Genomic DNA, 26,858 nt, shown 5'->3' on the forward strand with positions numbered 1-26,858 from the left:
TTTATGGCCAGTAGAACTTTCAAGTATAAACATTACACATATTATCAACATACAAAAACTCAGGGAATATTGTTCCCATAAGCCCTTCTGGAGATATCTACTAGAAAATGAGTTTGAGAGAACCCATGTAGATAGAGGGATACTGACATAGGAATAGAGGTGAGCACTAAATAGTTACCTGTCGACTACACAGGGACGAAGAGGAACAGAATACAAGGGCGCATAATGGGTGTGCACTCTAATGGCGACATGCCCTGGTGATATATGGAAGACAACTGCACAGGGAATGGGGGGAAATAGAGACCGCATGCAAAGAATGGTTTTAACTAGTTTCAACCCATGGTGGATATATTAGTATTGTTGTTTTGCAACTGTCAGAGACATAATATGTGACAAAATAAATGAGTAATTATCAAATATTCTACCACACCTATGTCCTTGAAAACCAGGGTTCCGAGGGTAGTACCTCCCAGCACTATCCACTTAGAATTAGAAACGAAGACTAACTCAGTAGCAATGAGCATCAGAACACCCCAACAGTCCTGGCGGTGGTTTTGAAATACCATTTCCCACTGAAAAAAACCCAAGGCTTCTTGGAGATATTCCAGGTGTGAGGCAGAAATTGTAAAAGATGTTCCCGGAATGTCTCATTTTATAAGGTAAAAATGAGGGGACTAATCACAGACTATGAGTCACTTTAGAAGGACTCAGAAGCCTACCAGAAGAGGCTGCCCTTGGCCAAAAATGAACAATTTGAGCTTTAACAGGTGTAAGAATTACAATGGACTGAACCCCAACAAATGAGTTCATAACAATTCAAAAAACAAAAAGGAAAGAAAATCACCTTCAGAGAAGATAGGGAACCAAATTCATTATTTTTAAAATTGTTACAATTCCAACTATATGACATTTCTGGAAACAGCAAAACTATGAAGACAGTAAAAAGATCAGTGCCAGGGGTTGAGAGGAAGGAGCGATAAATAGGCAGAAAGCACAGAGGATTTATAGGGCAGTGAAACTATTCTCTATGATACCATAATGGTGAATAGACATCACTCTGCATTTAATATATAATATAACCCATATAATATACAACACCAGGAGTGAACCCTAATGAAGCCTACAGACTTTGGGTAATAAGGACATGTCAACATAGGTTCATCAATTGGAAACAATGTGCCTCTCTAGTGGGGGATGTTGACAGTGGGGCAGGCTATGTACATGTGGATTGGGGGGATATGGGAACTCTTCGTACTTCTTCAATTTTGCTGTGAACCTGAAAATGCTCTAAGAAACAGTCTGTTTTTAAAAACTGCTCAGTAAAAGGAGAGAATAAGCATGTATCTTGTCTTTCCTATTCCCTGAAGAACTAAAAGGCATACAGCTCTGTAGGAATATGCTGGTAATCCCATTCCTAGGTACTTAGCTGGTGAAACGTAACCTATGTGCAAGCAAGAAATCTATACATGAATGTATAGAGCAGCTCTATTCATCATCGCCAAAAACTGGACACAACACAAAAGTCCTTCTAAAAGTGAAGAATAAAAAACTGGCACATCCATCCAATGGAATGATAATCAACCACAGAAAGGGACAACACTCTTGACACATGCAACAACCTGGATGACCCTCAAAAGGCATAATGCTAAATAACACAGTCTCAAGAGGGTACTTCAAAAAGACAAAACTAGAGTGACAGAAAACAGGTTGCTGGTTTCCAGAGTTAGGGGTGAAGTAAGGGTGTGACTGCAAAGGGACAGCAGGAGGTTTTCCAGTGACCGAACTGCTCTGTATAATGACTGTTGTAGTTTGTTATATCTATAGATGTGTTAAAATTCATAGAACTGTATATCCCCAAAAGCTCTATTTTTAGGGTTTTTTTTTTTCTTTTTTGCCCTGGAGAGCAGTGGCATGCTCAGAGCTTACCATAACCTCAAATTCCTGGACTCAAACAATCCTCTCATCTCAGCCTCCCAAATAGCCAGGACTACAGGTTGACACCACCATGCCTGGCTAATTTTTCTAATTTTTTGTACAGATGATGTCTCACTATGTTGACCAGGGTGGTCTTCAATTCCTGGGCTCAAGTGATCCTCCTGTCCCTACTTATATTAATTTTTAAAATAAAATGTAAACAAAAGTATGTCAGCTAACAAATGATAACAGAATTAGACTATCATACATTTGCAAACCACAATGAAGACCTAATCAGCATTCAGCATCAAAGCTACTAAAATAATATCACAGAGACACAACCACACATTGTGTGTCTCCTAATATAATAACATACTGACTGCCTATAAGATAAACAAAAGCCCTTGAACATCAGAATCTGATCACACCTCTTGGCGTAGCTGCCAATTTGCGGGAAATACAGAGACAGAGAGAAGTTGAACTGTGCCATGGGAACATAATTAGAAAAATCCAGACCATAGGAAATTCTACAGGTCAAACAGGCAAAATTCTTCAACAGATAAATGAGAGGCAGGAAGGGGAGAATCCATCGATTAAAACAGACTTAAAAGACATATTAAGACACACAAAAATACAAGCAACAAAGGGAAAAACAAATATAAACCGAACATCATAAAAATTAAAAATTGTGCTTCTGGCCGGGAGCGGTGGCTCACGCCTGTAATCCCAGCACTTTGGGAGGCTGAGGCGGGTGGATCACTTGAGTTCAGGAGTTCGAGACCAGCCTGAGGAACATGGCAAAACTCTGTCTCTACCAAAAATATAAAAATTAGCAGGGTGTGGTGGTGTGCACCTGTAATCCAGCTACTGGGGAGGCTGAGGCAGAAGAATCACTTGAACCCGGGAGCCCGAGGTTGCCGTGAACCAAGATGGCACTACAGCACTCCAGCCTGGGCGACAGAGCAAGACTCTGGCTCAAAAACAAACAAACAAACAACAACAACAAAAAAAACAGGCCGGGTGCTGTGGTGGCTCACTAGCAAGGCGGGTGGATCACCTGAGATCAGGAGTTTAAGACCAGCCCGACTAACATGGTGAAACCCCATCTCTACTAAAAATACACACACACACACACAAATGTTGTGCTTCAAAGGGCACCATCAAGAAAGTGAAAAGACAACTCAAGGAATGGGAATGGTAGAAAATTTTTGTAAATCACGTAACTGATAAGGACTTGTATCTGGAATATATAAAGAACCATTAAAATTCAACAATAAAAAGAGAAATAATCCAATTAAAAATGAGCAAAGAATCTCAGTTCTCCAAAGAACATATGCAAATGAGCAATAAGCACATGGAAATATGCTGAACGATATCAGTAATCAAGGAAACACAAATAAAAAACACGACAAAATACTTCAGACCCACTCGAGTGACTATAAGAAAAAAATAATAACAAATGTTGCCAAGGATGCAGAGAAACTGGAACTTTTATAACCTGCTGGCAGGGCTGTAAATGGTGCAGCCATTTTGGAAAAGAAAACCAGTTCTTCAAATCGTTAAGCACAGAGTTGATTTTGTAATTCTTTTCCTATATACCAAAGAGAAACAAAAACATATTTCCACACAAAAACTTGTACAAATATGTTCATAGCAGCATTATCTGGAACAACAGCCAAAAGGTGAAAATAACCCAAATGTCTTATCAGCCAACGAATGAATAAATTACTCTATACAATAAAATAATATCCAGCAGCCGGGCGTGTTGGCTCACGCCTGTAATCCCAGCACTTTGGGAGACTGAGGCGGGTGGATCACCTGAGGTCAGTAGTTCAAGACCAGCCTGGCCAACATGGTGAAACCCTGTCTCTACTAAAAAAAAAAAAATATATACAAAAATTAGTCGGCGTGGTGGTGGGCACCTATAATCTCAGCTACTCGGGAGGCTGAGACACAAGAATCCCTTGAACATGGGAGGCGGAGTTTGCAGTGAGCCGAGATCATGCTACTGCACTCTAGCCTGAGAGACAGAGTGAGACTCTGTCTCAAAAATAATAATAATAATAATAATATTCAGCAACTAAAAGAAATGAAGTACTGATACGTGCTATTATGGATGAGCCTTGAAAAAATGTGCTAAATGAAATATGCCAGGCACAAATATGCAATTCCACCTGTATGAGGTACCTAGAACAGGCAAATTCATATTAGACAGAAAGTACTATAGTGGTTACCGGGGCAGGAAGGAAGGAATACTACAGAGTTATTGTTTAATGGGTAAAGAGTTTCTGTTTGCGGGTAGGCGTCCTGGCTCACACCTGCAATCCCAATACTTGGGGAGGTTGAGGGGAGAGGATAGCTTGAGGCCAGGAGCTGAGGCCTAGATGACAGAATAAGACCCTGTCTCTTAAAAAAAGAAAAAAAAAAAAAAAAAAAAAGGACAGGTGTGGTGCCTCACTCCTGTAATCCCAGGACTTTGGAAGACTGAGGCAGGAGGATCACTTGAGCCCAGGAATTCAAGACCAGACTGGGCAACATGGCAAAACCCCATCTCTACAAAATAAAAATACAAAAATTAGCTAGGTGTGATGGCACGCACCTGTAGTCCCAGCTACTTGAGAGGCTGAGATGGGAGAATCGCTTGAGCATGGGAAGTGGAGGTTGCAGTGAGCTATGATTGTGCCACTGCACTCCAGCCTGGGTGACAGAGTGAAACACTGTCTCAAAAAAAAAAAAAGGCGGGGGGCCTGTTTGGGATGATGAAAAAGTTCTGAAAATACATAGTAGTGATAATTCCATGACACTGCAAATATACTTAATGCAACTGGAATTGTATACTTTAAAATGGTTAAGATGGTAAATTTTATGTTATGCATATTTTATACTTTTAATAAAACAGCAGGGGAAAAAAGTCAGGAGACTTATTTTTTTTTTGCCTTCCCTATCACTGAAATGAGATTTTTCACAATGAATGAACGACTCAATAAAAGAAGATCAAAACAGATAGGTGAGCACAGGACTCAATATGAGTTCAAGTTCTTTTGTTCCAAGACAGGATTATAATTTACAATTCAAATACTGAGAAACATTCAGGGAAGATAACTGGGTCCCTGTAAGTAACCTGTGATGAATCAGAGAAACGAAAGATTATTGATGATGGGCATATAATGTCCTGATTTGGGTAGCGGGTGGGAGATGGAAATTCTGGAAACTGAAAACCAAAGTTTGACCATAAATTGAGGCAAAATTCCAATGGTGATTGTAAAGAAATAATCTTTGTACATTTAAGGGAAGTGATAATATCAAAACTGTAGAACTTCACAGTTTAAAATCAGTTTTCACCCACATTGTAACTGAATTTCAAGCAATCTCATAACTTAAGTAATATCCTTCTTCCATTTTGTGGGAGACAGGGTTCAGACAGGACAAGTGGTTTGTCAGTGAGTGAAGAACTAGGATTCAAACTCAGGCCATTGCTTCAAATCTCTTAACTCTTTCAGTGAATTGATGTCACATGAAATAAGTTGAATGGACCAAAGCTCATAGTTCCAACTTTGGAAACTAGAAAACGAAGAGCAAATTAAATCCAAAGTAAGCGGAATAAAAGAAATAAAAATATAATAGTATCAATGATACTGAAAATAGGAAACCAATAAGAAAAAACTAAAAGCTGGTTCTCTGAAAAGATCATAAAATTGATAAGCCTTTAGCTAAGCCAACTAATTAAAAAAAGATGACACAAATAGCTAGTATCAGAAATGAAGAAAAAAAGATCACTACAGAGCCCCTCTAAATGTACATTAAAAGGATTATAAAGGAATACTATGAACAAACTTATGATTAAAAATTTGATAATTTAGATGACATGGATCAATTCCTTAAAAGACACAATATGCCAAAACTCACACAAGAAGATATAGATAATCCAAATAGGCCTATATCTATTAAAGATATTGGATCAGTAAGCAGTAATCTTCCAAAACAGAAAGCAACAGGCCCAAACGAGTTCTGCTGAGGTGGGTGGATTGCCTGAGGTCAAGAATTCAAGACCAGCCTGACCAACATGGTGAAACCCCATCTCTACTAAAAATACAAAAATTAGCCCGGCATGGTGGTGTGCGCCTGTAATCCCAGCTTGTAGGGAGGCTAAAGCAGGAAAACTGCTTGAACCCAGGAGGCAGAGGTTGCAGTGAGCCAAGACTGTGCCATGCACTCCACCCTGGGCAACAGAGTGCAACTCCGTCTCAAAAGGAAAAAAAACCACAACTATAGAACAGTATCTTGATAGAGATTACAGAAGCGTATGCACTGTCAAAACAGATTAAACGGAATACATAAGAAAGATGGGGACTGGGCATGGTGGCATATGCCTGTAATCCCAGAACTTTGGGAGACTGAGGTAGGAGAATTGCTTGAGGCCAGGAATTCAAGACCAGCCTAGCCAACATAGCAAGACTCTGTCTCTACACAAAAAATTTAAAAATCTGCCAGGCATGGTGGCATACATCTGTAACCCCAGCTACTCAGGAGGCTGAGGCAGGAGGACCACTTGAGCCTAGAAGTTCAAGGCTACAATGGAGCTATGATCATGTCACTGCACTCCAGCCTGGATGAGACAGAGAGATTGTGTGTCAGATAAAAAAGTAAGTCAAAAAAGAACTATGCATTTCACTAAATACACAAATCCATAAATTATACTTCAATTTTTTAAAATTAAAAATAAATTGGAAATGAAATTAGAATGAAATGGACTGGGGAAAGGCCAAAAAAATCCTGAGGGGTTGGTTTAGAATTAGAAGTATTAGTATAAACTAAAAATGATTTTAAAAGATAATATGTTAAAAAATAATAGTCTATTTCCTAGATACATTCGTTGACAGTGGCTAGAACCAATGACACCCCAGTATCAATGAGAACACCTAAGACCCAGATCTTGGTTTCTATATATTGAATCCCACTAAGAGAAACCAGGGCTCCTTAGAGACACGACTGATTCTGGGGATGGGGCAAAGAAGGTCCTATAGAAGCCTGGAACATCACTATGGCATAAAGAAGTGCTCTTTATTTTTTTTTTGAAGGGAAGAAAAAATGACAAGGCCATATCCAAAGGACACGAGAGCCGGAATGAAGAGACTCCCACTATCAAAATCTGGGACAACATAAACCTCAGAAAACATAAGGGCTGGTCAGGTACAGTGGCTCATGCCTGTAATCCCAGGACTTTGGGAGGCCGAGGCAGGCAGATCCCTTGAGCCCAGGAGTATCAAGCCTGGGCAACATGGTGAAACCCCCATTTATACTTTAAAAAAAAAATTTCGTCAGGTTTGATGGTGTGCACCTGTAGTCCCAGCTACTTGGGAGGCTGAGATGGGAGGATCAACTGAGTCTGGGAGGTCAAGGCTGTAGAGAGCTGTGATCGCTGTAGAGAGCTGTGGACCCGCACCACTACACTGTAGCCTGGGCAACAGGAGTGAGACCCTGATGAAAAAAATCCATAAGGACTATAACTCATTGAATGAAATGGAGTCTATCAGTCCATAGTGACGACAACTAAATAGATAAATCAAATACATACATAAGAGAGTAAGAAGGGTTCTTACAGAATTCAGAATGATAAATGTAGAACTAGTGATGAAAGTGGAAAAATCACCATTCTACAACTATAAATAGTCAAGACCAATTAAATCTGCAGGAGAGTAGTGAACTTTATGAGGAATAAGAAATTTGTGTGGTCTTGAAGTTTCTCCCCACAGAGTGCTTACTAGTTACAAGAGGGAAAACAGTAATTATAGAGAGGAGAAACTGGAAAACACCTTGACCAGGTGATCAAAATTAACATGACCAATGACAGGTAGGACAAACATAGTATGCTTCTGAGTCTGATACCCTAGAAGGACACGTCGTCATTTATGTAGACTTCTGGCCAGAGATGCATCACCTGAATCTAATAATGAGAAAATGCCAAGCCCAAAGTGAGAAATATTCTAGAAAATAACTGGCCTGGTGTTCTTCAAAAATGTTGATGTCATGAAACACAACAGGTGGCTAAGGAACTGCTTCAGAGAGAAGGAGATTAAAGAGGCAGGACAACTAAATGCAATATGTGACTCCAGATTGAATCCTCCAATGGAAGGGAAAAATGCTTTAAAAAAAAAACCTCAGTTGGGCCAACTGACAAAACTGGAATACAGACTGCAGATCAAAGTGCCGCCTCAATGTTAAACTCCCTGAATTTGATAACTGAAGAATGATTACACAGAATATCCATGTCCTCAGAAAATGGAAGCTGAAGGCCGGGCACAGTAGCTCATGCCTATAATCCCAGCATTTTGGGAGGCCGATGCAGGTGGATCATGAGGTCAGAAGATCGAGACCATCCTGGCTAACACAGCAAAACCCCATCTCTACTAAAAATACAAAAAATTAGCCTGGCGTGGTGGCGCACTCCTGTAGTCCTAGCTACTCGGGAGGCTGAGGCAGGAGAATTGCTTGAACTGGGGAGGTGGAGGTTGCAGTGAGCCAAGATCCTGCCACTGCACTCCAGCCTGGGCGACAGAGCGAGACTCCATCTCAAAAAAAAAAAAAAAGGAAACTGAAATAGTAAGGGTAAAGGGGCATAATATATACAACCTCACTCTTAAAAGTGTGTGTGTGTGTGTGTGTGTGTACAGGTAGGAGTGAAGAGACAGAAGCAGAGAATTATAATGCAAATATGTGAAAATGTTAAAAACTGGTGAACGTGGGTATGAAGAGTATGGGCATTCCCAATGGTATTCCTGCATCTTTTCTAAGTATGAAATGATTTCAAAATAATAAAAATAAAAATGAATTAAATTCATATATTCAAGTTCTAACCGCCAGTACCTCAGACCATAAATTTGTAAACACAGTCTTTACAGAGGTAATCAAGTTAAAATGAGGTTATCAGGGTGGGGCCTAATCCTATATGACTATACCATCCTTATAAAAAGGGAGACATCTGGATATGAAACCACAGACATGTGGGGAGAGACAGAGATAAAACTGCCATCTGAAACCCAAGGAACGCCTGAGGCTACCGGGAGTTAGGAAGGAGGCCAGAAGCAGATCCTTCCCTGGTACCTTTAGAGGGAGCATGGCTCTGCGGACATTCCTATTTTGGATCCCTTGATTTTAGAAGTACAGCCTCTAGAATTGGGAGACAATAAATTTCTGCTGTTCTAAACCCAAACAAACAAACAAATAAAATAATTAGAATAGCAAAAAAAAAAAAAAAACAACTACAAACATTAAGCTAAAATAAATTCAAAACTTTTTATAGATATGAGACATACTTGACCAAATAAAGGTGTTTAAAAACACAAATACTTGGGTTATTCACTGGTGGTCACAAAATAAAGACTGAGGAAATCATCAAACACCAACCTTGCACCAATCTTGCACTTAATAAATGAATTAAATTCATATATTAAAGTCTTAATCCCCAGTACCTCAGACCATAAATTTGTAAATAGGGTCTATAAAGAAAATCATGTGTGGCTGGGCTCAGTGGCTCATGCCTGTAATCCCAGCACTTTGGGAGGCCTAGGCGGGTGGATCACTTGAGGTCATGAGTTCAAGACCAGGAGATGGCGAAACCCAATCTCTGTTAAAAATATAAAAATTAGCCGGGTGTGGTGGTGGGTGCCTGTAGTCCCAGGTACTAGGGAGACTGAGGCAGGAGAATCACTTGAACCCACAAGGTGGGGTTGCAGTGAGCCAGGATCACGCCACTGCACTTCAGCCTGGGCGACAGAACAAGACTGTCTCAAAATAAAAGAAAACTATGTGATACAAAACCACTAACCAAACCCATATATTACTAAGTCCCAATTGTGAATATATTAAAACTGATTTAGCAAAGTTATTATTATTAAAGATGATATATTTTAAATCTCCTATGAGAATAAACTGAAAATTATTAGAAAAAGAAAGTTAAACATGTTGAATTATTTAATAAAAATTAGTAAGCTGTGTATGTATTGACAAAACTGGTTAGAAAATATAGTGGAAAAATAGTATCATTCACAATAGCACCCAAAAATACAACGAGAAAAACTACAAAACTTTACTGAAAGTCAAAAAAGAAGACTTGTGAAAGATGAAATGCGATTTTATTAATTAGTGAACTATATACTGTAAAGATGGTAGTCCTCTCCAAATCAAATCAATCAGTCAATGAATATTAGCAGGCTTTTAAGTAGAATCAGATAAAAAATTTCTAAAGACAGTTGGAAAAATAAACAAATATCCTCGACTTTTGAAAAAGTCAGAAAAATTTGCTTTACCAAGTATTAAAATGTACCCAAAGCTATACTGATATAAACAGTGTGATTCCACTGTCAAGAGACAAGTCACAAGAGACCAAAAGTAGATCCAAATATATATGAGAATATAATAAAAGTAACATCTCAAATCAATAAAGAGTGGTGAAAGAATTTGCTAACCATTTGGGAAAAAATTAAGTCGGATCCTTACCTCATGCAACAAAACTAATTCCAGATAAATAAAACGTTCAAATATAAAATGTAAAACTATAAAAGAACTGGAAAACACTACTGTAATGGGGAAAGAAATGTCTAAGTTTGACATCAAAAGTAAAAACCATAAAGAAAAATGTAGCTGATATAAATTGTTATTAAAGATAATAATGGCCAGGCAGGGTGGCTCATGCCCGGAATTCCAACACTGTGGAAGCCAAGGACTGCTTGAAGCCAGGAGTTTGAGATCAGCCTGGGCAACAAAGCGAGATGCTGTCTCTTTATAAAAATAAATAACACCAAATTTAATTTTCTTCTGTTTCATGTAGCAACCTTGGTAAGCTCGTGACATTATTACAATTATGTTGCACTTTAGAATTGTGACTATGGCAGTAACATCAGTATATTTTATTCTACCCATCTGACTTCATTTTAAAGAAAACAATTTTTCACTTTGATTTTACAACTGACTTTTCCTAGAATTGTTAGGAAGATATATGCAGTAAAAAAGGACTTAGGGTCTTTTTTTTTTTTTTGAGACCGGGTCTTGCTCTGTCGCCCAGGCTAGAGTGCAGATCCCTAGATAGGGCCACAGCCATGTATCACAACGCCTGGCTAATCTTTGTCTTTTTTGGAGACATGGAGTCTCACTATGTTGTCCACGCAGGTCTCCAACTCCTGGGCTCAAGCAATCCTCCTGCCTCAGCCTCCCAATTAACTCTTTTTTTTTTTTTTTTTGTAACATGTCTGTAATTATTATCTTTGGCTGGAATGAAAGAAATTATCTAAAATTCAGCTAACTTCTGACAAGTTGGTGTTATTAAAATGCATACAAATTCCTAAACTGATTAAAGCTAACATTCTAGGTTAATGAATGAGAAGTATCTGTAAGGATGGTTTTTTTTTTTTCCTCCCTCAAGCTTGCACCAGCTGATCTGAGAGCTACTTGAACCTCAACTGGTTAAATGACCTAGGTTATAAGCAAATGTTCTAAAGGGGAAAAAACTGCTTATTTGAATGTGACATCCCACGTCAAATTCTTAGTTTCTTCTCCCTTTCCTTTACATCATAGTCATTCAAGCATTTGTATCTGCAATATAGAGGCAAAAAGTACTAATGTAGTTCAGATTCTTTAACATGGGTTATTTTTACTTTCCAAGTCCTATTTTTTATCCTTTCACAAATTAGCCCAAAATGTAGGGTATAGTATACAAGGCCAGAATTATGATACTCACTGTACACAGGGCTTAAGGGATTCAGGGTAAGGGTAAGGGCAGAAGCCAACAAGACACCATCCTCAGCCCTGATCTGGAACGTCCCTCACCACCATCTGGACTGTGCTGAAAGATGTGGAAGGCTATATGCAGAGTTGTGTCACAGCAGCTAAGAGTTTGGCACAGGAGAGCCAGCTGTGCCAAATGCTACCGAGAGAGTAAAGAAGATGGGGCTGGACCATGGAGGCCCTCAACGACGCAGACAAAAATGGCCTGAGGAATGCAAACTGTGGTGGACAAGAGAATAAGAATCAGGCAAGGGTGGGGGGCGGTGGCTCACGCCTGTAATCCCAGCACTTTGGAAGGCGGAGGCGGGCAGATCACAAGGTTAGGAGATCGAGACCATCCTGGCTAACATGATGAAACCCCGTCTCTACTAAAAAAGTACAAAAAATTAGCCGGGCATGGTGGCGGGTGCCTGTAGTCCAAGCTACTCGGGAGTCTGAGGCAGGAGAATGGCGTGAACCCAGGAGGCAGAGCTTGCAGTGAGCCGACGTGCGCCACTGCACTCCAGCCTGGGCGACAGAGGAAGACTCCGTCTCACAAAAAAAAGAATAAGGCATGTTAAACAGTTGAAGGAAGGTGAAGGAGAGGAAGTGTTGCAAGCAGACCATCCCTGAAGCATCTGGCTAAGGAAGGGGTAGAGGCTGACTTTTTTTAAGGTAATGGTTGAGTTTTCTTACCAAGTCTCTACCAGACATTGTTTGCTGACAGGAATGAACCAAAAACAAGGGTAATGACTAAAGAAGAGGGGAGAAACCGTCAAAATTCACATAGATACCATATACAAACAGAGCTAACTAGGTGATATTAATCTCTAAGCTTCTATCAGGCTGGGCACAGTGGCTCACACCCGTAATCCCAGAACTTTCAGAGACCAAGGTGGGTGGATGGCTTGAGCCCAGGAGTTCAAGACCAGCCCGAGCAACACAGTGAAACCTCATCTTTACAAAAAATACAAACTATCAGTTGGGCATGGTGGCGCACGCCACCAACTACTCAGGAGGCTGAGGTGGGAGGATCACCTGAGCGTGGGGAGGTCAAGGCTCCAGTGAGCCCGTGATAGCACCACTGCACTCTATAGCCTGGGTGACAGAATGAGACCCTGTCTCAAAAAATATATAAAAACAAAAATTAAAGAATTTAAAAAATAAGCTTATGTCAGCCTCACTACAATTCAGCATTTTAGTACACATTGTCCTGCCCATATTTTTAACATCTATGCAAACAATATTTCCAGATAAGCTCATATTTACAATTACTGCCATGCAAAACATACAAATTTTCTTGCCATCTCTAGACACTTAGGAAGTTTCTCATCATACATAAGTACATGAAGATTCTCTTCCTCACAGTGGCACTACTAATTTTATTCTCATTTTAAAATAATCCCTTTCAATGTCTGAATTCCTCTTCTAGTTAGTTTTTCATTATGTATCTTCTCCACATATATTAATTGCTATGAATTATGTCTTAACTCCTAAGAAACAGGACTTTTGACAGATATAAATAGAAATGTTCATTATTTTCACAAAGAATTACATGCTTTCCTGTTTTTCTTAAAACACAAATGACCTGGCCAGGTGTGGTGGCTCATGCCTGTAATCCCAGCACTTTGGGAGGCCGAGGTGGGTGGATCACTTGAGCTCAGGAGTTCAAGACCAACCTGGCCAACATGGTGAAACCCCGTCTCTACTAAAAAATACAAAAATTAGCTGGACATGGTAGTGGGAGCCTGTAATCCCAGCTACTTGGGAGACTGAGGCAGAAGAATCGCTTGAACCCGGGAGGCAGAGGTTGCGGTGAGCCGAGATCACATTGCACTCCAGCCTGGGCAACAAGAGCGAAACTCCGTCTCACAAAACAAAAACAAAAACAAAAATGGCCTTATTTTAGGTTTCCCTCTTTTGATAGGAACATGAGAACTATCACTCCCCCCTCGGCTCACTATATGAAAAAAGAGTCCAAATGTAGTGAGTGATGGTGACTGAGAGCCGGGGAGATGGCAGGTAGAACAGCCTTCTTAGCTCCACTGAGGGCTGCAATTGGGAATACAGGCCCTGTGCTGCCCATCTTACCATTTTTCAAGATGAGTCAGAAATCTGCATTTTCTTTTGAAAACGCTCCCAATTTTTAATTGTTGGCCACTAATTTTTAAAAAATTACATTATAAGCCAAAAACATGCCTACAGGCCAAATCCAACCTGAATGTTGCAACCTGAATGTTAAAGAATCATGGTTCATCTGCTATTCTTTTTCTTGTTTTTAGTTAAATCTTCCCTCCAAGCAGAGATATGTTGTTTTTCTATAATATATCCACTTAAAGACTCAAAAGACTACCAACAACAACTGCCATTAAACATCTCTCTTTTAAAAAGTAATTTACTATATTTGCATTTTGATACTGGTTTGGGATGGGAAAGAAATTCATTTTAGATTTACAATTACTCTTGTAATCCCAGCACGTTGGGAGGCCGAAGTGGGTGGATCGCTTGAGCCCAGGAATTCAAGACCAAGTGAAGCTCCATCTCTACAAAAATACAAAAATTAGCTGGGTGTGACGATGTGCGCCTGTTGTCCCAGCTACTCAGGAGGATAAGGAATGAGGATCACTTGAGCCCAAGAGGCAGAGGTTGCAGTGATCCAAGATCACACCACTTCACTCCAGCCTGGGTAACACAGCAAGATCTTGTCTCAAAACAAAAGAAAACAAAAACAAAAACAAAAAAAAGAAAAGAAAGAAAATGTACAATTACTCATGAAAAAAAGTAGTTATCAGTAGTTATTTGTAGAGCACCTGCAGTGTGCCCAGCACATTACTAAGCATTTTCACACTCTGGTTTTCACGAAAGCCTAAATTACCTTGTAAAGTTGATATTATTATCTCATTTTACAGATGACTTGTAATAGTTCACAAAGTTCTCAGTTTTTCTTTCTCGGCATTCAGAATCCAGCAGAAATGGTTGGTCAGGGTTGCCTTTTGATAGCTATCATCAATCAATGATAATTACAACCATCTTAAATCACAGTAACAAAAATGCAAGGTAAAGATTTTGAAGAACAATATCCTTTGAAAAAACAGCTAAAACTTTAACTCCTTAAGTTCTCCATTTTCACTAATGTTCCCTGACATCCCTTTAGTAGTCAGTTATTTTCAAGACAAGTAAAATTGATGTCAGCTCTTCTTTTTGGTTAATATGGTCCTTTCCAGAATCTCTAAAAACAAAGTCTTGCAAAAACCAAAGCTTTTTTATTAACATAACAAAGACTAAAGGAACACCACTGACTACTGACACAAGGCACAGTGCTCAGCTCACATGCAATAAAACAAGTCGGATTCCCCACTCACATGAGCTTACAGTTTCAGTTTCTGAGAATGGGAACAGATCTGAAAGTAATTATGGTAAGTGCCACAAAGGAGATTTAAAACAGGACGCTGGATAGCTTTCACCAAGGTGTTTAAGTAAAAAGACATACTGGGCAAAATCTCAATACAATTGGAAAGGTAGAAAGACAAACTGCTCCCTTACAGTGAAGTGGTTCCTTTAAGATATTACAAGGCCTGAAGGCTTACATTAACATCTTATAAATACACAGTTCTACTCATATTTTATATGTCCTAGAGATTCCATGTTTAAGTCTTTAATTTTGATCTTTTAAAAGCCACTCATTTTTCCATAAAACATGCGCAAATAATAAACTTAAGTATTTTAAAAAGTAAAACCCTTAACAGGATTTAAGTTCTAAGGCTCAAGGAACATTTAAGTAATTAAAGCAAATTATATATTTATAAAAATAACAGACAAAACCAACAGCATTTATCAAATAATGTGGAAAGGATAACTGTTAAAATGCTACTTTTATTGATAACATGTAAAAACTTAGTTTTTTAAGTATGGAAATTGTGATGAATGGTCTAATTACTTGGTTTTGCAAAGATATAAAATGTCATACAGTAGTAAGCTACAAAAGCAAAGTGCCAAAATGAGTCATAATTCCCTAGTAAAAAAAAGGACTAAAAAAGGAATACCTCTAAAAGTCTTACAAATATGCTTATATAAGAATGATACAAAACATCCACGACCTTAAATGAAGAGGATGTGTCAAAAATGTCTTAATCTCACTAGCAATTAATATATCAAAATAATAATGAATAGCAAATAGACAAAGTTTTGAACACAGTCTTAAGTAAAAGATTCAAAAATCTCTCCTAAGATTTATCTCCATTTTCCCATTTCTGAGGCTTACCTACATCTAATTTTTAAATATATAAATATATTCACTTAATAATTTAAATGACAATATCCTACAGCAACCAACCCAATTCTCACTAGTCACTTTCAAACATCTTCCAGGTCTCATGCATTAACAGATTTCTTGACATTACAGGGAACCACAACTCAACCTTTTTGGACCTTTTTGGAACAAGTCCATATTTGAACACACAGAAGTACAGAAGAAAAGCCCTCGATGGTACCTGAAAATGCCATACAATTTGAAGAATTAAAAGTTCAAATTCTGGCCGGGCACGGTGGCTCACGCCTGTAATCCCCAGCACTTTGGGAGGCTGAGGTGGGCGGACCACTTGAGGTCAGGAGTTCAAGACCAGGCTGGCCAACGTGGTGAAACCTCGTCTCTACTAAAAATACAAAAATTGGCTGGGTGCAGTGGCTCATGCCTGTAATCCCAACACTCAGGGGGGCCGAGGTGGGCGAATGACGAGGCCAGGAGTTCCAAGACCAGCCCAACCAACATTGCGAAACCCCGTCTCTACTAAAAATACAAAAAATTAGCTGGACGTAGTGGTGGGTGCCTGTAATCCCAGCTACTCAGGAGGCTGAGGCAGGAGAATCACTTGAACCCAGGAGGTGGAAGTTGCAGTGAGCCGAGATTGGGCCACTACACTCCAGCCCAGACGACAGAGCAAGACTCCGTCTCAAAAAAAAAAAAATTAGCCGGGCGTGGTGGCAGGCGCCTGTAATCCCAGCTGCTCTGGAGGCTGAGGCAGGAGAATCGCTTGAACTTGGGAGGCAGAGGCTGCAGTGAGCAGAGATTGCGCCACTGCACTCCAGCCTGGGCGACAGAGCAAGACTGTCTCAAAAAAAAAAAAAAAAAAAGAAAAAAGAAAAAGAAAGGAAAAATAAGAGTATAAACTGGGAAGAAAAATTGGAGCCACAATATAGAAAGCCAAGTATAAAATCAAGTTACTGGGCAAAAATCTGTGAATAAATTAGAACTAAAGCATGACAGCTAAAGAGAATAAAACTTTTACTTATGAACAGGACAAAACAGAACACCAACTCCCAATACCCAACCACAAACTTTTATTGGCTGTACCTTTTCTCTTTTGGAAAAAGCTCACTGGGACAATATTCTGCTAAGAAAATACAGTAACTCAGTCTCGGTGACATGGCAAAACCCTGTCTCTACAAAAAATACAAAAATTAGCCAGAAATGGTAGCGTGAGCTGGTCCCAGCTACTTGGGAGGCTGAGGTGGGAGCACTGCTAGAGCCTAGGAGGTGGAGGTTGCAGTGAACTCAGATCATGCCACTGTACTCCAGCCGGGGCAACAGAGTCTGTCTCAAAAAACAAAAAAGAAAAAACAAGGAAAGAAAAGAAAATACGGCACCTACTCTCAAAATGCTAAAAATAAATTAAAAATAAATAAATAAATAAATGTGCCTAAATTTATGTGATATAATTCTGATTACTAATTATAGTGACTTTCTTCAGAAGGGTAGTAAGCAAATTGATGAACATTATTAATACTTAAATGACCTAAAAGTGAAGACAAAAATAGTATTTCTTAATGGACAAATAATGTTTGACAGGGATTTACAAATAGCTTATAAATAATGCTTAAACTTCCTAACCCTTCAGAAAAGGGACCAGTCACATATTTATAAACACGTATTTATGAAATACATTTAAACTTTAATAACCAAAATTGTTTAAATAATTCCTTAAAGGCTAAAAAAAAAGCTTATATTCTAACTAAAACCAACTGGAAAAAAATTACAACATAAAACAGTCAAATTAATATTCAGAATATGGCACTGGGATTTTATAACCGTTTTTATGTGAAAATTCTTTTTAAACTCTTCATTTATCTAAGAGTAGCAAGGAAACAGAACAAAAGAAATATTGTAACTGCTTTGGGGACTTTTTACCACTACCTTTCTGAAACACACAATCTAATTCATGGCCATTTTGTGCCAAGAAAGTTATTTTTTTCCCCTCAAAATATAATTTAAAATACTCTTTAAATTTAACTCAATATCAATTTGAGATAAATTGATGTTTAACTGCATTATTAAACTATAACCTTTAAGCTCTCAAAGAAAATATTTTTAAATACCTCTGAATATACAAAGAAATAATTATTTGGATTATTCGAAATGCTAAATTATAAAAAAGTAAAGAAAGCCTTAAAAAAAAAAATAAGTAGCAACTTTTAAGAGTATTCAAGTTAAAATGGTACTCTTCGGGTCCCTGTTAGGAAAACTGCCTAATTCCCTCCCTCCCTACTATGGGGAAGGGTTGAAGACATAGTGGCAAATGCATACTCTAGCCTCACTATTGCTTCTCTGAACTTGTGCAATGGTAGGCTCAGGAACAAAGAATGTGTAACCTGATCTCTTTTCCTTCTCTCCTTCACAGCAACTTTTAGAAAGTAATTTAACCTCCCAAAATGGCATATTTGTGCTGCTTAGGGGAAAAAGATCTATTCACTATTACAGCATAAGAAAAAAAAAATCACTTTTTAAATATGGTTTTTGCTTAACATAGTGATATTTTTGTCAAACACTGAGTACTTAGACAAGCCAATTATAAATGAATCACTATCTGAGTAAAATGTCTACTAACCAAGATTTTAAATGTAGCTCAGGATTTAAGAAAAATCAGTCTTACTAATGCAAGGTAGACTTAGTATTTATTTTGCTTCTACAACAAATATAGTATAGCTCCAAAGAAGTCTACAGAAAAAAAATAATAAAGATTAAAAATTATCTAGATAGGCCAGGAGTGGTGGCTCACCCCTTTAATCCCAGCACTTTGGGAGGCAGAAGCAGGCAGATCACCTGAGGTCGGGAGTTCAAGACCAGCCTGACCAACATGGAGAAACCCCGTGTCTACTAAAAATACAAAATTAGCTAGGTGTGGTGGTGCATGCCTGTAATCCCAGCTACTCAGGAGGCTGAGGCGGGAGAACTGCTTGAACCAAGGAGGTGGAGTGTGCGGTGAGTCGAGATGGCACCATTGCACTCCATCCTGGGAAACGAGTGAAACTCCGTCTCAAAAAAAAAAAAAAAAAAAAAAATATATATATATATATATATATATATATATATATATATATACACACACACAGATAGATAGATAAATTTGAATTTTAAATCCTAGTGACTATACGAATCACGGAAGTCATTACTTTTAATTCTCATATTATCTTTTCATTTACCATAATTTAATAAAGGAAATATGTGAATCTGAAAATCTGGAAAGGAATAGAAACCTAAAAATAGTTGCTAGGCAGGTATCAAAGAATGTACTGAACTTTCTCACCTTTGACAAAAATCTTAAAAGCCATTCTAAAATTAATACCAACAAAATTTTATATACTTTTTATACATTTCAAAAGGCACTCTAACTTGATGACTTAATTTGATCTTCACAACAACCTTGTAAGTTAGGTGATCACATATTTGCTTATTTGAGACAGACACAAAGAGACTGGTAGAAATCTCTTGCCTCCCATCTAGAACCCTAAACTATTACTTTATTTCAGTACTTACAGACAAGCATTACTATCTTGATTTCACCAAAGAAGAAAAAGTCCAGAGAAGAAACCTGCCTAACATCACAGTGCTGCTACACAGCAGAACAAGATTCAGGCCAGGACCAATCCAATCCAAGCCTCACCTCTAACCACAACTGTCATCAAAAAAAATAGATAAAATTAACAGTTTAAAGTTATGTAGCTAAAAACCAACTGTGGTAGCAGGATAATGGCCCCTGCAGACATTCACATCCTAATCCCTGTAACCTATGAATATGTTATTTAAATGGCAAAAGGGACTTTGCAGATGTGTGACTAAGGGTCCAAAACCTGAGATGGGGCGATTATCCTGGATGAGCTTGTTGGGACCAATCTACTCACATGGTCCTTAAAAGCAGAGAAGTTCTCCCAAGTACGGTGGGAAAGAGATGACAGGAGGTCAGAGCCATGTCACCTTGCTGACTGTGAAGGTGAACAGGAAGGGGAGCCTGATCCAGGAGGGGAGCCTGATCCAGGAAAGCAGCCGGCCTCTAGAGGCTGTAAGAGGCACAGAATCCATACTTCCTTAGAACTTCCCGAAGGGAACACGGCCCTGTAGACACCTGCATCTTAGCCTGGTGAGACCTCTGTTGGACTTCTGACCTGCAGAACCATAAGATAATAAATTTGTGCTCTATAAACCACTAAAGGTATGGTAATTTGTTACAGTAACAACAGAAAATATACCAACTACACTACATAATTGACACTGTCTTACACCATCTAAAAAAACTATCTGTCAGGCCTGGCGCAGTGGCTCACCTGTAATCCCAGCACTTTGGGAGGCTGAGGCAGGCAGACTACCTGAGGCCAGCCTGATCAATATGATGAAACCCTGTCTTTACTAAAAATACAAAAATTAGCTAGGCGTGGTGGCATGCGCCTGTAATCCCAGCTACCCAGGAGGCTGAGACAGGAGAATCGCTTGAACCCAGGAGGCAGAGGTTGCAGAGAGCCGAGATGACGCCATTGCACTCCAGCCTGGGCAACAACAGCAAACTCCGTCTCAAAAAAAAAAACAAAAAACAAAAAAACAAACTGTCAGTGAGCAAGCATGTCATCAGAAATCCTGTCTCCAGTACAGATGAAATAAAAATACAGGTACCCTTCCCTATACAACTCAATGTGATCTTATTGCTTAATGATATTCTGGCCCAATGCTATACTTTTTAACTCTTCTTCCTCTTCTCCTAACAAGTCAACTGTAAATACAAAGCCCTGAAATTCCGAAACATAAATCCAGCTAACTTTCTTTTGCCTTGTCCACACCACCATGTGTGTGTGTTGGGGGGGCGGGTGGTGGTATCAATCAGGAGGATGAAAAAAGGACACAGAGTAGCTAAAGAACACTGCATTAAGGCAGAAGGCTTACCAGAAAGAAACAAAGCAGTGGACTATTAAACAGAATGTGAATCACTGAACATAGTTCAAAGAGTATTTGCCAAGAAGCTGCACTAGACATAATAATAAATTACTCCTTGATATAGGTGCTATTATTATCCCATTTATACACAGGGAAACAGAGCACAGAACAGCAATATAATTTAGCAAGGTCACTGTAATATCAACCTTAAATCTCAACAGAATCCAAATACAATTGTGATCTGATACCCACCATGATCCATTTTAAAATGAAATTTTCACAGCATATTTTCCTCCTTGAATTCATATTTCCATTACATTTGCCCTGCATATAGTAATTGCTAATGCTTGGAAGTCTTAATAGTCACTCAGTCATACATGTCTGAAGTTCTGTTTGTTTGTTTGTTTTATAGAGACGGAGTCTCCCTATGTTGCCCTGGTTGGTTTCAAACTCCTGGACTCAAGCAATCCTCCTGCCTTGGCCTCCCAAAGTGATGGGATTACAGGTTTGAGCCACTGCACCCAGCCTGTCTGATGTTTAAATGAAAAACATTTTAAATTTCCTGACCATAAAGAAGCTTCTAAGTGTTTAAAAAATTATTGTGAATTAAATTACCATTACAATTTTTAGCAGTATGTAATTCATTTAAATGGCAAACATTAAAGATCTGACAGTAGGCCAGGCATGGTGGCGCATGCCTGTAGTCCCAGCACTATGGGAAGCTGAGGCAGGCGGGCCACAATGTCAGGAGATCAAGACCATCCTGGCTAACATGGTGAAACCCATCTCTACTAAAAATACAAAAATTAGCTGGGCGTGGTGGCGTGTGCCTGTAATCCCAGCTACTCGGGAGGCTGAGGTAGAATTGCTTGAACCAGGGAGTTGGAGGTTGCAGTGAGCAGAGATCACGCCACAGCACTCCAGCCTAGCAACAGAGTAAGAGTCCATCTAAAAAAAAAAAAATCTGACAGTAATTAACAACATTAAAGGTAAAAATTCTACTGGAGGCTGGGCACAGTGGCTCACACCTATAATCCCAGCACTTCTGGGAGGCCAAAGCGGGCGGATCACTTGAGGTCAGGAGTTTGAGACCAGCCTGGCCAACGTGGTGAAACCCCCATCTCTAGCAAAAAAAAAAAAAAAAAAAAAAAAAAAAAAAAAAAAGCCAGGCATGGTGGCACACACCTGTAGTCCCAGCTACTCAGGAAGGCTGAGATGGGAGAAATGCTTGAACCCAGGAGACAGAGCTTGCAGTGAGCCGAGATCGCACCACTGCACTCCAGCCTGGGTGACAGAGTGAGACTTTGTCTCAAAAAAAAAAAAAAAAAAACAAACCAAAAAAAAAAAAACAAAACAAAGCACTGAGCAGGCTTGTTCATATAAACAGGTGATGGAAATAAAAGGAATTCTGTCAGTTGGGTCACATGACTTTTAAAATTCCTTCTGAGTTATCTGTTGAAAATTATGTAGTGGTTTTCCACCAGAAATATTTCAAATGATTTAGTAGCTAACACATTTATTATTTGTAAATATTGGAATTGATTCTTCAATTTTGTTAGAAGTGGAAAGCTGAAAACCATGAAAGGATTTGTTCTCCAAAGGCTATGGCCATTTATTTTCTTAACACTAAAACCAATATTTGGAATCACCACTTTGGGGGCCCCTGAGGCTTTATTTCATTTTTTGGAGCTATAATTGACGTATAATAAAATTCACTCTTTTAAACTGTGCAGTTCAGTAGCTATCGGCATATTCACAAAGTTGTGCAATCATCAACACTAATTCCAGTACATTTTTATCGCTAATCTACTTTCTCTGTGGACTTGCCTTTTCCGGACATTTCATAAAAATAGAATAATACAACATATGATATTTTGTGGCTGACTTCTTTCAACCTGCATAATGTTTTCAAAATTCATCTATGTTGTAAAATGAGTACTTCATTTCTTTTCATGGGTGAATAATATTCCATTGCCTAGACAGACCACATTTTGTTTATCTATTTATCAGTTGGACATTTGGGTTGTTTCCCCCTATTATGAATAATGCTGCTGTAAACTTTCATGCACAAATTTTTGTGTGAACATGTTTTTAATTCTTTTGGATATATATCTAGGAGTGGAACTGCTGGATCATATGGAAACTCAACATTTAGCTTTCTGAGGAACTGCTAATCTGTTTCCAAACCAGCTGCACAATTTTATATTCCCACAAATAGTGTCTGGAGGTTCCCATTTCTCCATATCCTTACCAGCATTTGTTATTATCTATCTTTTTGATTATAGACATCCTAGTGGGTAAGAAGCAGAATCTCATTGTGGTTTTGATTTATATATATACAAATCAAAATTTTATATATATATATATATATATATTTTTTTTTTTTTTTTTTTTTTTTTTTTGAGACGGAGTCTCGCTCTGTCGCCCAGGCTGGAGTGCAGTGGCAAGATCTCGGCTCACTGCAAGCTCTGCCTCCTGGGTTCACACCATTCTCCTGCTTCAGCCTCTTGAGTAGCTGGGACTACAGGCACCCGCCACCATGCGCGGCTAATTTTTTGTATTTTTAGTGGAGACCGGGTTTCACTGTGTTAGCCAGGATGGTCTCGATCTCCTGACCTCATGATCTGCCCTCCTCGACCTCCCAAAGTGCTAGGATTACAGGCGTGAGCCACCGTGCCCAGCCTTTGATTTATATTTCTAATGACTAACGACATTATTTTCATGAGCTTACGTAGCCATTTGTACATCTTCTTTGGAGAAATGTCTATCTGAATCCTTTGCCTGTTTTTAAATTAGAATTTTGGTTTTCTAAGTTAGTTACGTGTTTGTTTTTGTTTTTTTTCTGAGACAGAGTTTTCACTCTGTCACCCAGGCTGGAGTGCAGTGGCATGATTTTGGCTCACTGCAACCTCTGCCTTCCAAGTTCAAGCAATTCTCCTGCCTCAGCCTCCCAAGCAGATGGGATTACAGGTACCCACCACCACACCCAGCTAATTTTTGTATTTCTAGTAGAGATGGCGTTTCACCATGTTGGCCAGGCTGGTCTCGAACTCCTGACCTCAAGTGATCTGCCCACCTCAGCCTCCCAAAGTGCTGGAATTACAGGTGTGAGCCACGGAGCCCAGCCAGTTATGTGTTCTTTATGTATTCTAGACACAAGCTGCTTATCAAATATATTTTACAGTATTTTCTCCCATTCTATGGGTTGTTTTCTCACTCGACAGCGTCCTTTGATGCACACAGGTTTTTAATTTTGATAAAGTTTAATTTATCTACTTTTTTCTGATTGCTTGTGCTTTGTTGTCATATTGAAGAGATCACTGCCTAATCCAAGGTCACAAAGATTTATACCTATGTTTCCTTCTAAGATTTTTATGGTTTTAGCTCTTACATTTAGGTTTTTGATTCATTTTGAGTTGATTTTTGTTTATGGTATGAGGTAAAGGTCCAACTGTGTTCTTTTGCAATTGAATATCTAATTGTTCCAGCACTATCCCATTGGTGTCTTAGAATTGTCCTGACACCCTTTTCATCCCTGAGGTTTTCCCACTACAAGGCAAGTGCATCATGGTAAGAGAAGGGTCAGGGGAAGAGTTATGTCATTTTTTTAAAATAATGGAAAAAGCCACGGTGTAAAGGAATTTGAAAAGGGAGCTGGGCGCAGTGGCTCACAACTGTAATCCCAGCACTTTGGGAGACTGAGGTGGGTGAATCACCTAAGGTCAGCAGTTCGAGACCAACCTGGCCAATATGGTGAAACCCCATCTCTACTAAAAATACAAAAATAAGCCGGGCATGGTGCAGGCACCTGTAATCCCAGCTACTCAGGAGGCTGAAGCAGGAGAATCGCTTGAACCCAGGAGGTGGAGGTTACAGTGAGCCGAGATCACACTATTGCATTCCAACCTGGGTGACAAGAGCCAAACTCCACATCAAAAAATAAAAAGGGAAGAACCGCTTGAACACTGCTTCAAAGGAAGAAATGCTTTAAAAAAGAGACATGTTAAAGTTTAGGATTTGGAAATTGATTCAGGTAAAATTATCCATGTGCTTGTGCACCTCCAGGAGTCTGTTTCCACTCCAGCCCTAAGACCAATGTCTGGACACTGCTTTACACTACTGCCTCCTAAACTCAGGGTATGGGGGGCATCATTTGGGAATAATTTTTTATATTTCAATTGTGTAAATAATAAAATGAGACAGGACTCAGCATGAAGTTGATGAAAAGAGAAAGCCTACAGGTTTTTCAGCCTACACCACTTAGCCAAATAGAAAAGTTCATTTCCATCCTGTTTTACGTGAAACATTTGATTCAATGTATGCTCTAACGGAACGGGCCTCTTTTTTAAATTTTAAAAAGCATTAAGAAATTTTGCCCTGGGTTTACTAGCTTACTCACCTTATCCCTAATTCCCTTGAAACAAACCCTAGTTAGATTAGGAATATAGTATGCCATCACTGCATAGAAATTTTAAGAGCAAACTGCTGAGTCCCACAGTACTTCCCTTTTCCCTAAAATATGTATTTAGTCAAATTCTCTTCCTCTATGGTTGAACCAATTTATGATACTGACTGACATGGCTTGGCTCTGTGTTCCCACCCAAATCTCATGTTGAACTGTGATCCTGAGTGTTAGAGGTGGAGCCTGCTGGGAGGTGATTGGATTATGGGGGGGCAGATTTCCCCCTTGCTGTTCTCATGACAGTGAGTTCTCAAGAGATCTGGAAGTGTGTGGCGCTCCCCCCTTTGCTGTCTCTCCTGCTGTCATGTGAAGATAGGCCTGCTTCCTCTTCCCCTTCTGCCATGATTGTAAGTTTCCTGAGGCCTCTCCAGCCATGCCTCCTGTATAGCCTGCATTACTGCGAGTCAATTAATTCTCTTTTCTTTATAAACCACCCAGTCTTTGGTATTTCTTTGTATCATTGTGAGAATGGACTAATACACTGACCAAACAAGACATGCTATTTCCTCATATTACATACTTCTGTCAGTTTAATAGGTGAGCAGTATAGCCTTAGGGTTATCTTATTTCCCATGTCTTTAACTGGGATTAAATACAGACAGCATTTGTGCATGTGATGATTTTACTATTTCTATTTCTGCCTTTTACTCCCAATCTAATTACTTACCCTACAAATAGATCTTTTATTTTAGACAGAAAGTTCCATTAGTTTGGTCATATATTTCATATTCCATTGTTACTTTCTGTGTTAAATTTACTTTATTGCTTTTTACTATGTAAAATTTACTTATAAATTCAAACTAAAATCCAAGTATCCAAACAGTAATTAGTGACCCCTTTCTTTACTAGTGTGTTGTTCCTGGTCTATTAAATGCTAAATTTAAAGTTTGTTTCTATCCTCTTATTCAACTTATTTAGTTTTTTAAAAATCCATTATCATTGATTCTACTTTATAAGAGTGTGCTCTGAATTGAGATAACACATGTTTTAAAGGGGCATGAAATCTATAATGCAAACATTAGATGGCAATTTCACTTAAATCCTTGATATTATTCTCAGAACAATAAAGATGACAATTCAAACAATTAAAAATATATTATTCAATACTGTTAAGAAACTAGCTAGCCGCCTGATTAAAAATAAATAAAAAGACTTATCTCATGCTTTAGACCAAAAATAATCTGTAGACTGATGTTAAAGCAGAAGAAAATAGATGTGGTTTTGGTTTTGAATTTTCTTGGACAAAAAGAGCCATTCTAAGCATGGCCCATTAAGTTACTGGAGGAAGAATAAGTTCCCCTTTAGAGAAAGCTGCATTTCATTTGCCTATTAGACATCCAGGTGGAACATAAGTCTGCATTTCAAAGAAGCGGCTCAGGCTGGAGATTTAAAATTTGGACTTCCGTCAAACTTTAAAACAAAGAGGGTTTCAAAGCCAGTGGGTCAAATAAGATCAACAAGGAAATGAGCATAGTTAAAACAGAGGTCTAGGGACTGAGCCCTGGAGGGACTCTGTGACAAAAGACT

At 38.9% G+C, this 26,858-nt stretch overlaps 1 protein-coding gene and 1 pseudogene across 25 annotated transcripts in view; one reads left to right on the forward strand and one right to left on the reverse strand.

Moving 5' to 3' along the window:
* Positions 1-26,858, reverse strand: part of BMPR1A (bone morphogenetic protein receptor type 1A) — a 168,649-nt gene that overhangs the window by 111,084 nt on the left and 30,707 nt on the right. The window contains exon 1 of one of the 25 annotated variants that reach the window (XM_063727579.1): positions 19,849-20,104. The exons of 23 other annotated variants lie outside the window; for them this stretch is intronic. The gene's annotated coding sequence lies outside the window, so the exon portion shown is untranslated. Of the gene's footprint in view, positions 1-19,848; positions 20,105-26,858 lie in introns of those variants that run through there. One more of the 25 variants, XM_054522333.2, reaches the window with a different exon arrangement.
* LOC103891637 (putative RNA polymerase II subunit B1 CTD phosphatase RPAP2) overlaps positions 1-26,858 on the forward strand; it is a 99,144-nt pseudogene that overhangs the window by 42,566 nt on the left and 29,720 nt on the right.

This window comes from Pongo abelii, chromosome 8 (assembly GCF_028885655.2).
Source record: "Pongo abelii isolate AG06213 chromosome 8, NHGRI_mPonAbe1-v2.0_pri, whole genome shotgun sequence".
Classification (NCBI taxonomy): Eukaryota; Metazoa; Chordata; class Mammalia; order Primates; family Hominidae; genus Pongo; species Pongo abelii.